Source organism: Erpetoichthys calabaricus, chromosome 9 (genome assembly GCF_900747795.2).
Source record: "Erpetoichthys calabaricus chromosome 9, fErpCal1.3, whole genome shotgun sequence".
In the NCBI taxonomy this organism is placed as follows: Eukaryota; Metazoa; Chordata; class Cladistia; order Polypteriformes; family Polypteridae; genus Erpetoichthys; species Erpetoichthys calabaricus.
Window position 1 is genome coordinate 38930442 of NC_041402.2, and position 11420 is coordinate 38941861.

Here is an 11420-nt window from a genome sequence, read left to right on the forward strand (position 1 = left end):
TATATGGGGAATATGTAGATTTGTTTAAGTCGTTAACAGTATTTTCAACATAATTTTCCATCTGCTTTTGCAGGTGTTCTGGTTATTTAATTGATTATTCACTAATTAGCGGGTCTGACACTGAAGTTGTTGCTGCTTTCATCCCCCTGGGTGTCTGCTCTGCTGGTTGTTAATTCTCACTGTTAGGGTATAATGAAGGGAGCAAACTACACAGGAAAAGGGGAAAATAACAGGAAAACAACAAAAGAGAGTTACGCATTTACAGCTTTAGAGAAAAACAGAAATATTTCTAATGTCTTATAAATGTAAAGACCATACTGGTGTGTTATTTTGAATGCAGAACAAGAGAAGAGTAAAAAAGAGCAGCTAATTAAATGAGATCAGTTGTTATCGATTATTATCACCGACTGTGAATCTGGTTGGAACAAAAACCTACAGCCACAGTGGCTCCCCAGGATCGAGTTTGGGAAGCACTGGCATAAATGGATAGGAAGAGCACCTTATGATAGATACAACCATATTGTTCTACAAGGCGATACATGTTAGATATACTGTATATATAGTTGGGAATAGTAATGCAAATGTAATACATTGTAGCCATCTGTAAGCCCAGATCTATGGGACTCTGGCCCATTTCTCTGTTGAGTTTTCAGAGCAGCACCTCATAATACCTGGAATGCACTTCACACAATTATTTCTGTTTACTTCTGTGGGGACATCCCTGCTGAAATATTCAAATACAGTACATGGTTTAGTCCCTTGTTGATTTTGCTTGGACTTATCCTCATGCTCTTTCCTTTTCTTGATTGTCTTGTCCCTTAGATACGAGACTACTGGTTGTTGTGCTTTGACATATAGTTTAGAAACTTTCTTAGGTTTATCATTTAGTTATATACTAGCAAAATACTCGCTAGTGTGTTAAAAAAGTTATGAAAAAGAAAAGGAAATTTTAAAAAATAACGTAACATGATTGTCAGGTGGCACGGTGGCGCAGTGGGTAGCGCTGCTGCCTCGCAGTTGGGAGACCTGGGGACCTGGGTTCGCTTCCCAGGTCCTCCCTGCGTGGGTTTCCTCCGGGCGCTCCGGTTTCCTCCCACAGTCCACAGACATGCAGGTTAGGCGGATTGGCGATTCTAAATTGGCCCTAGTGTATGCTTGGTGTGTGGGTGTGTTTGTGTGTGTCCTGTGGTGGGTTGACACCCTGCCCGGGATTGTTTCCTGCCTTGTGCCCTGTGTTGGCTGGGATTGGCTCCAGCAGACCCCCGTGACCCTGTGTTCGGATTCAGCGGGTTGGAAAATGGATGGATGATTGTCAATGTAATTGTCATAGGCTTATTTTAGTATTGGGAGTGAATTTGATGATTGTAAAGAGTTTAATTTATGATTGTAAAAGTTGTGTATGAGAAATGCACATTTTTAGGCAGGGAGCCAACCACGTGGTAGGTGCATGGACAGCGGCCGTGCGGAAAAAGGAAGGGGGACCGGGGACAGACCTTGTGCATCTCTGCCGTGAAATAAATCATCTGTTAACGGAAATAAGGAATGAATCCGATAAAAGGAGAGGTCAGTTTCGAAAGTTCCTTACGGCATAATTGAGAGAAACGCCAAAAAGAAGACATTATTTTCGAAAGTTTGTTACAAAGCATGACACTAAATGAAACATACTTAACGTTTATAAGTACAGTGTAATGGATGAGCATTGGGAAATTTGGGCTTCCTACGTATATTGGAAGTTGCAGAAGTAGTGAGGAGGGTTTCCCCTATCTATATATACAGTTTAGGGGGTACACCCTTGGGTGTTGCAATAGGACATGAAACCTAGCTTCCCACCTATATGGAAAGTGGGAGAATTAGTGATGAGTCAGTAAAGGCTTTACCTAGATAGATAGATAGATAGATAGATAGATAGATAGATAGATAGATAGATAGATAGATAGATAGATAGATAGATAGATAGATAGATAGATAGATAGATAGATAGATAGAGCTAGTGTTAATTTACACATCACAATATTTGTGATATGATGTTCTTTTGTGTTTGATGAGCATTGCATGCTGTTACAGTTTAAAAAAAACTGAATTAATAGGAATACAAAAAAGACAGTTAAGCCTTTAAAGGAATGAAAAAATAGAAGAATTTGTAGTTTCTAACAAATATTAATTTTCACTTCCTGAATTAAGAAGAACAGGACAACATAAGACCATCTAGTTAAACTATATAGAGGTAAGATTACTCTTTGACTGCAAAACTGGCTGGAACAAAAACCTGCAGCCGCAGTAGGGAGCCCAGAGCTGAACTTGAAAACCTCTGATGTATGCTATTTTATCATAAACACAAAGAGAACCATGTTAGTTTATGTATGTATTTATGGATGAAACTGTACCTGAATAGTACATGATTAGGTAAGAATTATAATTAAGGTAGTGGAGCCTGTAGTCCCACAAACTGAATAATCAGGAAAGGGGCTGAATGCAACTCTCTGTGCCCTACTTTTGGATCAGAATGTGTCAACCAGAATTTTAGATGTTCCTCCTCTAAGAGATATGCTTTTGTGACACAGTGTAAAACATGCGAAACTGACTGTGGTCTGGAATGAGTGTGGATGATTATTAATAACCCAACCATTTTTTAACTTGTGTACCTAATTTAGGGCCATAGGGTAGAATGGACCCAAGCTAGAAATCAGAAATAGATAAGGTTTCACTGCAGTGCAGAGTACACACACACAAAAACAATCACAATCATGGCAATCACAATGGTGGCTCTGAGGCTAAGGATCTATACTGGTATCCAGAAGGTTGATGGTTCAAATCTGCTTTGTAAAAGTGACAATGACAATAAAGATCTATCTATCTATCTATCTTACTCTGCTGGGCCCTTGAGCAAGGCCCTTAACCTGCAATTGCTCCAGGGGTGTTTTACAATGACTGACCCTGTGCTCTGACCCCAAGGGGTAAGTGAAAAATAACAAATTCCTAATACAAGAAATTGTATAGAGCTAAATAAAGAACAAATAAATAAATCAGTAGTCCAGTTTAGAGCTCCCAATTAACCTAGTCTTTGGTATGTGTGAAGCTGTATATGCCACCCAAAATAATAGTAATCTGTTTTATATATATATATATATATATATATATATATATATATATATATATATATAATCTGTGTGTGTGTTTGTGCGTACTGTATATGTATGCGATTTATTCTATTCTATTGTATTGTAGCGTCCCTGCCAGGTTGAAGCCCCTTTTTGGAGTGACTGTTGGGTCCAATTGAGGGAGGGCCGAGTACAGCAAGGGGGACTGGCATCGGAGGTATGATTGATGCGGTAAGGGGGTACAGGAGGAGGGTCGAGAGGTTCGTTGGAGAAGGGGCTAGAAGGTTGTGTTATGGGTTACGAAGGCGGCGTTTTCTTCTTTTTCTGTTTTTGTTTTTCTTTAAAGGTGTCTCTCAGGACCGCAAAGAAGTTCTTTTTCTTTTGCTGTTACAACTCTGTGGTTTTTTCTTCTTTACCGTTCAGGTAAACTTTTGTGAGCTTTACTTCGTCCGTCTGGTTTTTTTTTTTTATCATTTTCGAACCTGACGCAGAGGTCGCTACAGTATTATATTGTACAATGCGTTTCTACCTGTGTATTCTGAGTTTTTTATTTTTATTTTTTGCGGTATACATTTCAATGTTCCCCCTGGAGACTGATTAAGTATATCTTATCTAATGTCATTTAATACTCTGTCAGGTCAGATGGCATTGGGCGCCGGCGCTTATTCTCATCTCCAAAGACCGCTTCGGTCCTGGTCGACAGCTTGAGCGCTTCGGTGTCATCTTCTCCAGGTTTCTGGAAACGGATTTTAAAAATTGAAAACGCAACCTCGGGGCTGAAGCTCTGGAAAATCATTTGTTGTGACTGAAAAAGTGTTATAATTTGAAGCTGTTTTGTAAAAATTCTCCGCACCCATTCTTCATGTACAATGTCTAGTTCAGTCACAGGTAACTGGAAACGACACAAACGTTTCAGCTCAGTAGTACAGTGTATGGAAAAGATGGAAAAGAAAAGCTCCGTCAGCTAGTTTTTATCGACTCCCTTTGTCAGTGCGATACAATAACATCAGGACAAGCGGGACAGCGAGCGGTACACCTAAATGCAAACCACCGGACAGTCGCCCGAAATCTGGCACGATATACTGTAATACGAAGCCAAAAGTCTGCAAAGCAAAGCAAAACACAGTTCTCACTTACTTTAATCGGAGTCCGTAGAAGCTCCTAGTCAGTTTAGCTCATTTGTCTTTAGCCAGAGTTTTTAACACTCTTAACTCCTCCCTGTAAAATAGGACACAAACAAGTGCACTGATAACACTTGCAGGCATAGCAAGTAGTTAAAGTTGTTACTATCTGCACTTTACTGCCATCTGCTGGACATTCTTTGATTATACGGTACCGCTGCAATATCTCCCAAAAGAGTGCAGACTGCAGTACCTACGAGGTCAGTCATGTAATGCCCCAATATCACGAAACACCCTCAACTTCATTAACGTAACACCCATCACATTAGACTATGATTAACATTAGGGCCACATTACACTATGGTTAAGATTAGGGTTGTAGGAGGGTTATCTGAGTCAAAGGGCGTTTTGTGACTGACGTTGTGGGCATTACCTGATCTACAGTATGTCATAGGTACAGTATTGCAAGCTGCAGCTAGCCCCTTCTCGCAATAGGGGGGATCTGCAAAGGTAGATTGCTATGAGTACATGTTTGTAATATTTGTAATATTTGACATCCGTAGCAGAGCAACGGGCACTCAGCAGGCTCCTATCAATTATGGAGAATCCACTACATCCATTAAACAGTGTCATCTCCAGACAGAGGAGCAGTTTCAGCGACAGACTGCTGTCACTGTCCTGCTCCACTGACAGACTGAGAAGATCATTCCTCCCCCAAACTATGCGACTCTTCAATTCCACCAGAGGGGGTAAACGTTGAACATTATTCAAGTTATTGTCTGTTTTTTACCTGCATTTTTTATTACTCTTTAATTTAATATTTTTTGCTGCTGGAGTATGTGAATTTCCCCCTGGGATTAATAAAGTATCTATCTATCTATCTATCTATCTATCTATCTATCTATCTATCTATCTATCTATCTATCTATCTATCTATTAGAGACACAGAGAACAGACAGTCTATTGCAAAGTGGCAGTAATTCACAGTGACTAGCCTGATGAGACACAGAGAAGGCTGTCTAGCAGGCTTAGTCATATACAGTGATACACTTCAGGTGGCAAGGGGGTGTTGCGGCGACCATATCAGTCATTAAAACTGGCACACCGCCCAATTTCGGGGGCTCCGCGAGGCTCACTATCTTCTTCATAGATATTATTTCAAACCCCACTTAAACAACTGTAAAAATGCGTACTGATCACAATCACAAAAAGCGTATTAATACAACAAAAAAGGAACGGTGTAGAATAAAAGGTTCAAGAAAACGAAAGATAATTCAAAGCTTGATCGAGTAAACAGATCTTAAGCTTTAACTCATTGGTTCTCAATCTGTGGGGCGGGGGGCGGACCCTCCCGGGGGGCTCGAAGTAACAAAAAGGGGGGCGCGAAGATGTGAAAAAAAGAAAACAAGAATCGAAAATATGAAAAATACATCTATTGAAACCAAAACAAATTAACTTAAACTACATTCTGATACTAGAAAAATATAGAGTTAGATAAATGTCGATAAAAGTTAAGTAGGTATAATAAAATATGCATCTATGATATATCATTAATTTAAAAAGAACAAATTGGTATTAGTGGGCTCCTTTCAAAAAAAACGTTACGGGGGCACAATTAAAACTGTTATGAAAACTCAGGTCGCAAATACTTAAAGGTTGAGAAACACTGCATTAACGAAAACACGACCAGTGACGTGAATAAGAAACAGAAGAAATATGGGCATGGAGCATAGAGCAAACTGATTAGCTACAGAAACAGAGCAGTGACCTGAAGGACAGTTACACTCATTGTGTTCTGGTGTTCAGTTGCATTTGCTGCTCAGGGGGGTTTGCTATGTCAAAAAAGACCGATTCAAATAGTTTGGTTGCTGCTGTAGCTACCAGACAAAAATATCTAACTGTACATTAATATCAAGGGCCTAATAAGGAGTCGGGACAGCCTTTGCCTTCAGAATAGCTTCAGTCTTTCATGCAGTGCTGTCATACAAGTCCTGTATTGTGTGTCCTGGAACACTGCGCCATTCTTCAAGAAAAAAAAGTCCTCTGTTCAAGAGTGTGGAAATCGACTTGACACTCCATGCTACAGAACTCCCCATTTGTATAACTTATCATCAAGGATGTGGTGGTGGGAGCCTGAGAGTTAATCCTATTGTTCGATAACAGTATCTGCTGTCACTGTCCTGCTCCACTGACAGACTGAGAAGATCGTTCCTCCCCCAAACTATTCAACTCTTCAATTTCAACCGGGCTGGGGGTTTGGGGTGGGTAAACGTTAACATTATATAAAGGTATTGTCTGTTTTTACCTGCATTATTATCAATCTTTAATTTAATATTGTTTTTTGTATCAGTAAGGTGCTGCTGGAGTATGTGAATTTCCCCTTGGGATTAATAAAGTCTATCTATCTATCTATCTATCTATCTATCTATCTATCTATCTATCTATCTATCTATCTATCTATCTATCTATCTATCTATCTCAATCCACTGCCATGCTGTCAGGTTCTTTGGCAGCCCTACACTGGGCCTTTCTGAGCCAGGTGTTGGTGTGTATGTTACAGTGCACTGGGGTACACTGGTGTCCCATCCAGGACAGGTTTCTGCCTTGCACATATTGGTCTTGGGGCTGACCTTGATCCTCCACTGCTTCATACCAGGAAAACAAATTAGAAAAATGGATAAAGTTGATTGATTTTTAAGTTTTAACACAGCATTACATCCTGAAAGCAGCTCAAATCCAGGACAGGAGTGGGCTCTACAAGAATTTTCCACCTTACTATCAGACAAAGCACTCCTATTTAACTGCATCTGACTATTTACTTATAAAATGTGCTATGATGTTGCTATTTTGAAACAATCAAGATAGTAAATAACAAAAAAGTATTCCATGTGTTCTCCCCAAAGGTATGTCACCTGGAAACATTAGACTGCCAGTGTAGAGTGGCACATCTGCACCCTGAGATAGATGGACATCAAACGCAGCCTGGTGTTCAGTTCACATCCTTGAGAAGGACATGCAGGTTACAGAAAGTAAATGTGCACTGGCCAGTGAGAGCTCATTAGAACTCATTGCGTTCCCACAGCAGTCCTGTTAGTGACTGACGGATGACCTTAAGGCATCACGTATTAGCTGAGTGCTTCATTTGTCATATTTGGTAAACTTGTTTTCAACTGACTTTCATGTAAGTAAGTATTTTGACAAAACCGACCATTCAGGTCCACCTAATGCTTCCTAACTAACACCATGTTCTTCATGCAGTCTGTAACATTGCATAAAATGTTCAAATTTAATGTAATGTCCTCTTCCACCTGTGTCTCAGTGTCCTCACTTAAGTGTATTCCTTCTTAAAGTGATCCTGTTAGTCATCTTTCTCATTTCCTTCATAATTTTAAACACTTATATCTCCACTTAGACCCCAAAAGAACTGACGCAGCTTTTTTAGTGTTTTTTCATTAATTATGGTCCTAAAAAATTCTTGGATATTATAAAGTCACACTACAGCGAGGGCAGGCAAACCATTAAAAATAATTGTACCTTTTACAGTCTCAAGTTACATCACATCCCATGTTAAATAAGGTCAATTGTTCGTAATACAAATTTACTAGAAGTAGTCCCATTTACATTAACACGTTTAAAACTTTGCAATTACGAAAAAGTACACAAATGCTGTTAACGCTATTTAAATGGAAGAAAACAATGCTTTTCTATGTTTGTCTTCATCAAAATATGCACTTTCTTACTTTAAAATACAAAGGTAAGCAATAGTGTGATATTTGGGTGCAACTAAATTAACCCTTTTGGCCCTGGATTTTCTGTTTTTATGAGAAAAATTATTTTGTGAGATATTTTACCTTTGGGGTGTCTAGGAAGCTCAAAAATGAAAAAAATAATTATCACTGTTATTATTCAATAGCTGCCAAATACTTCAAACTTCTTGAGGAAATAAAACTGAAAGTGGAGCTAGTTACTATGTGGTGCGCACAGCACAGAGGCGTCCATTTTAACTTCCGTGTTTTGCGGACTGTATGCCAGTCTGTCCAGTCTGTGCTAATAAGTAGCATGCCAAGTTCCAAAGGCTGCAAACGTACCTGTGCTTTACCAAAATGGCTACATATTTAAGTTCTGTACTAGTAATAGGATGTCAGGGCTGAAAGGTTTAACTGATTTGAAAGTTGGGAGCTTTTTCTGATATTTATTTGCTATATCAAAGAGGCAGATGTCAGATTTTTGTTGTTTAAGTACTTTCTCACAGTGGTATGTGTGACGTGTGACTGCCATGACCATGTGTATACAGCTAAGCATAAATGCCTGGCACTCTCTCTCTCAAGCTAAATTTAAAACAACAAACATATCAGTAATTGAAATCGCATAACATATTTCTCTATGTGTTTAAAGGATCGGCAACATCCAAGTGAGAGATGCTTTGGGCAGGACGCATTATAGTATCCGTTGATCTATCCATCCTCTAAACCAGGGGTCCTCAACCACAGTCCTGGAGGTCCGCAGTGGCTGCAGGTTTTTGTTCTTACCCGCTTGCTTAATTAGAAAGTAATACTTGCCACTAGTTTAATTTCATGGCTTGTTAGTGCTTTAACTCTGCTATGTCAGGTCATTCTCATATCCTTGATTTTCTTTCCTTTTCTAAGAATATCATCCAAATGATTTGATGGCTAAAACGGAGGAGTAATTCTCAGTCCTTCACTTTTTTCTCTTCACTTTCCTTCCAAGTATTTAATTAAACCCAATAGTGCCTGATGAATACACACAGGTGTAAATGGTAACAAGGTAAAAGGAGAAATGCTGGTCTCTTTTGTCATTTGCAAGTTATTGCTAATTAGGAGCAATTCAAACCAAGACTACAGCTGTTTAAGACTAAAATAAGCAATAAGGGTTCATAATCTTAATGAGCAAAACAACTAAAGTGAAGCAGAAGTGTTACTTGAGCAATTAGTGCTTCTTATTAAGCAATTGGGTTGGAGCAAAAACCTGCAGCCACTGCGGCCCTCCAGGACCGTGATTGAGGACCCCAGGGGTGTCGAACTCCAGTCCTGGAGGGCCGCAGTGTCTACAGGTTTTCATTCGAACCCTTTTCCTAATCAGTGACCAGTTTTCACTGGTAATTAACTTATTTTCCTTTCATTGTACTAGCCCTGTTTTTAAGGATTCGGTCCTCTGAATTGATTCTTTTTTTTTTTCATTAAATGACAGCCAAACAGAAATGAGACTTGAGCTAAATCGAGGCGTCAAACTCCCACCAATTTCACTCCAGTTTCTTAATGAGATGCCAATTCTTGTTGTTAATTAAACTCATTACTTAACTCCATGGCTTGTTGATGCTCTCCTTCTGCCACAGCACACATTTCCAAAACTGTTGATTTTGTTTTTTCTAAGAAAACTGTCAAAATGTTCTTGTGACCTGAGTAGATCAACCTTACTGAGACTTCACCTTTCTTTATTTTCAGACCAGTAACGGTGCACTGCACGATAACATGCAGTGAATACACTTGACCTGAGCATTCCTAGTTTTCATCCTCTTTCTTTCTCTGTATGTTTAGCATTCGTTTGCTCAGAGGTTGATGCGCTTGCTGCTTCCTGAGCAGCACTTGTTTTCTCCACCCTAGCGGCCCACTTCTTCTCTTCTTTCATTGGCATCTTTTCATGGTAAAACGATTAAGGCAGTTTTTGTGTTAGTACTTAGTACGTTTTCCTTAATTTTTTCACTTAAGCTGGCACTTAAGTCTTCAATCTGCCTCAAGAATGATTTAAGAGGTAGGGGAAGTGACGGCGCCTGTACATATGCGCCGCACGGCTGCCCTGCTGTCCGCTGCCAAGAGTTGATTCAACAATAAAATAAAATAAAAAGAGGAATAAACTTGGAGGTCAATCATCACCACGAAAGTGGATAGTAGACGTCACGTAGTATACGTTAGTGTACCAAAGTTGAGGTCAATAGGTCAAACGGTTTGCGAGCTACAGGTGATTTAAAATCCTGGACAGACAAATGAACAGCCATGGTAGCGTATTATATAAGAAGATATTGAATGAACGGCACAGGTGATCTGGTCATGTGGCAGCTTGTTTTGTGTCTCATGATTGTTTGACTGCTAATTAAGGAAAAAGAAACAACTAAGGGGCCTGAGTCAAGTTAATTAAAACTAAGGCAAAAGAAGTTAAATAGCAGCAAAAACTGGTCACTAATTAAGAAGATGATTAGAATGAAAACCTGCAGCCACTGAGACCCTCCAGGACTGGAGTTCGACACCCCTGCTCTAAACCCACTTGTCCAAGGCAGGGATCACAAGGCAGCTGGAGCCGATCCCAGCAAGCAACAGGTGGAGGCAGGAACAACCCCTGGACTGGACGTCAGCCCATCACACAGATGCTAATCTCAATTTAGAATCGCCAGTTCACCTAACTTGGCATGTCTTTGGACTGCGGAAGGAAAGCCACCTGGAGCCACATGCAAACTCTATGCAGGGAGCACCCAGGGTGCATTCCCGGGACTCCTTCCTACGAGGCAGCGGCATTTATCACTGTGTCACTGTACGCCTACGTCATTGGTTGTTAACATATTTACATTAACCGTGGCCTTAAAAATTGAAGAAAAATACCTTTTTTTTTTGAGACACATTTTAGTAACTTGGTGCATCTGTGCACCTCTTTAACTCTGCCCATAAACGCTAGTGAAAATTAAGAGGGGTGTCAATATTAAAAGCATAAAGGATTATAACAGAAGCAGAGACCATATATGTACATTTTGGAAGAAATATTTGGGCAGTTTGATTGATTGCCAATGCAAAAGTAAACACTGAAATTCTAGAAATTAAGCTGTGAATTTAGCATGGCCCCACTGACACAACAATTATTTAAACCAAGCAGCTCTTCTTTGTACTTTTCTTAACAATGGATGGCCTTCTTATGACCAGGGATCAATTCTGGCAGTCATACAGTGTAAGCAGGTCTTCTCTAAACAAGGATTCTGCATGTGCACATTTGCTGGATTGTGGACAGTCTAAGATTGAAGGTTAGCTCAGCTATTGTGCGTGTTGGTCTGAAATCTGCCACATTTAATTGCTTCAGTCCAACTGATAACATTCACAAGTACAGAATGCTAGTCTAAGATTTCTGAAGCCTAAATTGTCTGGTCACTCTGTCCAGGGTTTGTTACTGCCTGGTACTCATGGCACATAATGAGATCGGA

The 11420-nt window shown here is 39.8% G+C and overlaps 1 protein-coding gene across 2 annotated transcripts in view; it reads right to left on the bottom strand.

Moving 5' to 3' along the window:
* The window catches only part of dpep2 (dipeptidase 2), a 68831-nt gene extending 64470 nt beyond the window's left edge, over nucleotides 1-4361 (bottom strand). For both annotated transcript variants that reach the window (XM_051932154.1, XM_028809325.2), the window contains exon 1: nucleotides 4236-4361. The gene's annotated coding sequence lies outside the window, so the exon portion shown is untranslated. The remainder of the gene's footprint in view (nucleotides 1-4235) is intronic.
* Between the last annotated feature and the right edge of the window lie 7059 nt (nucleotides 4362-11420).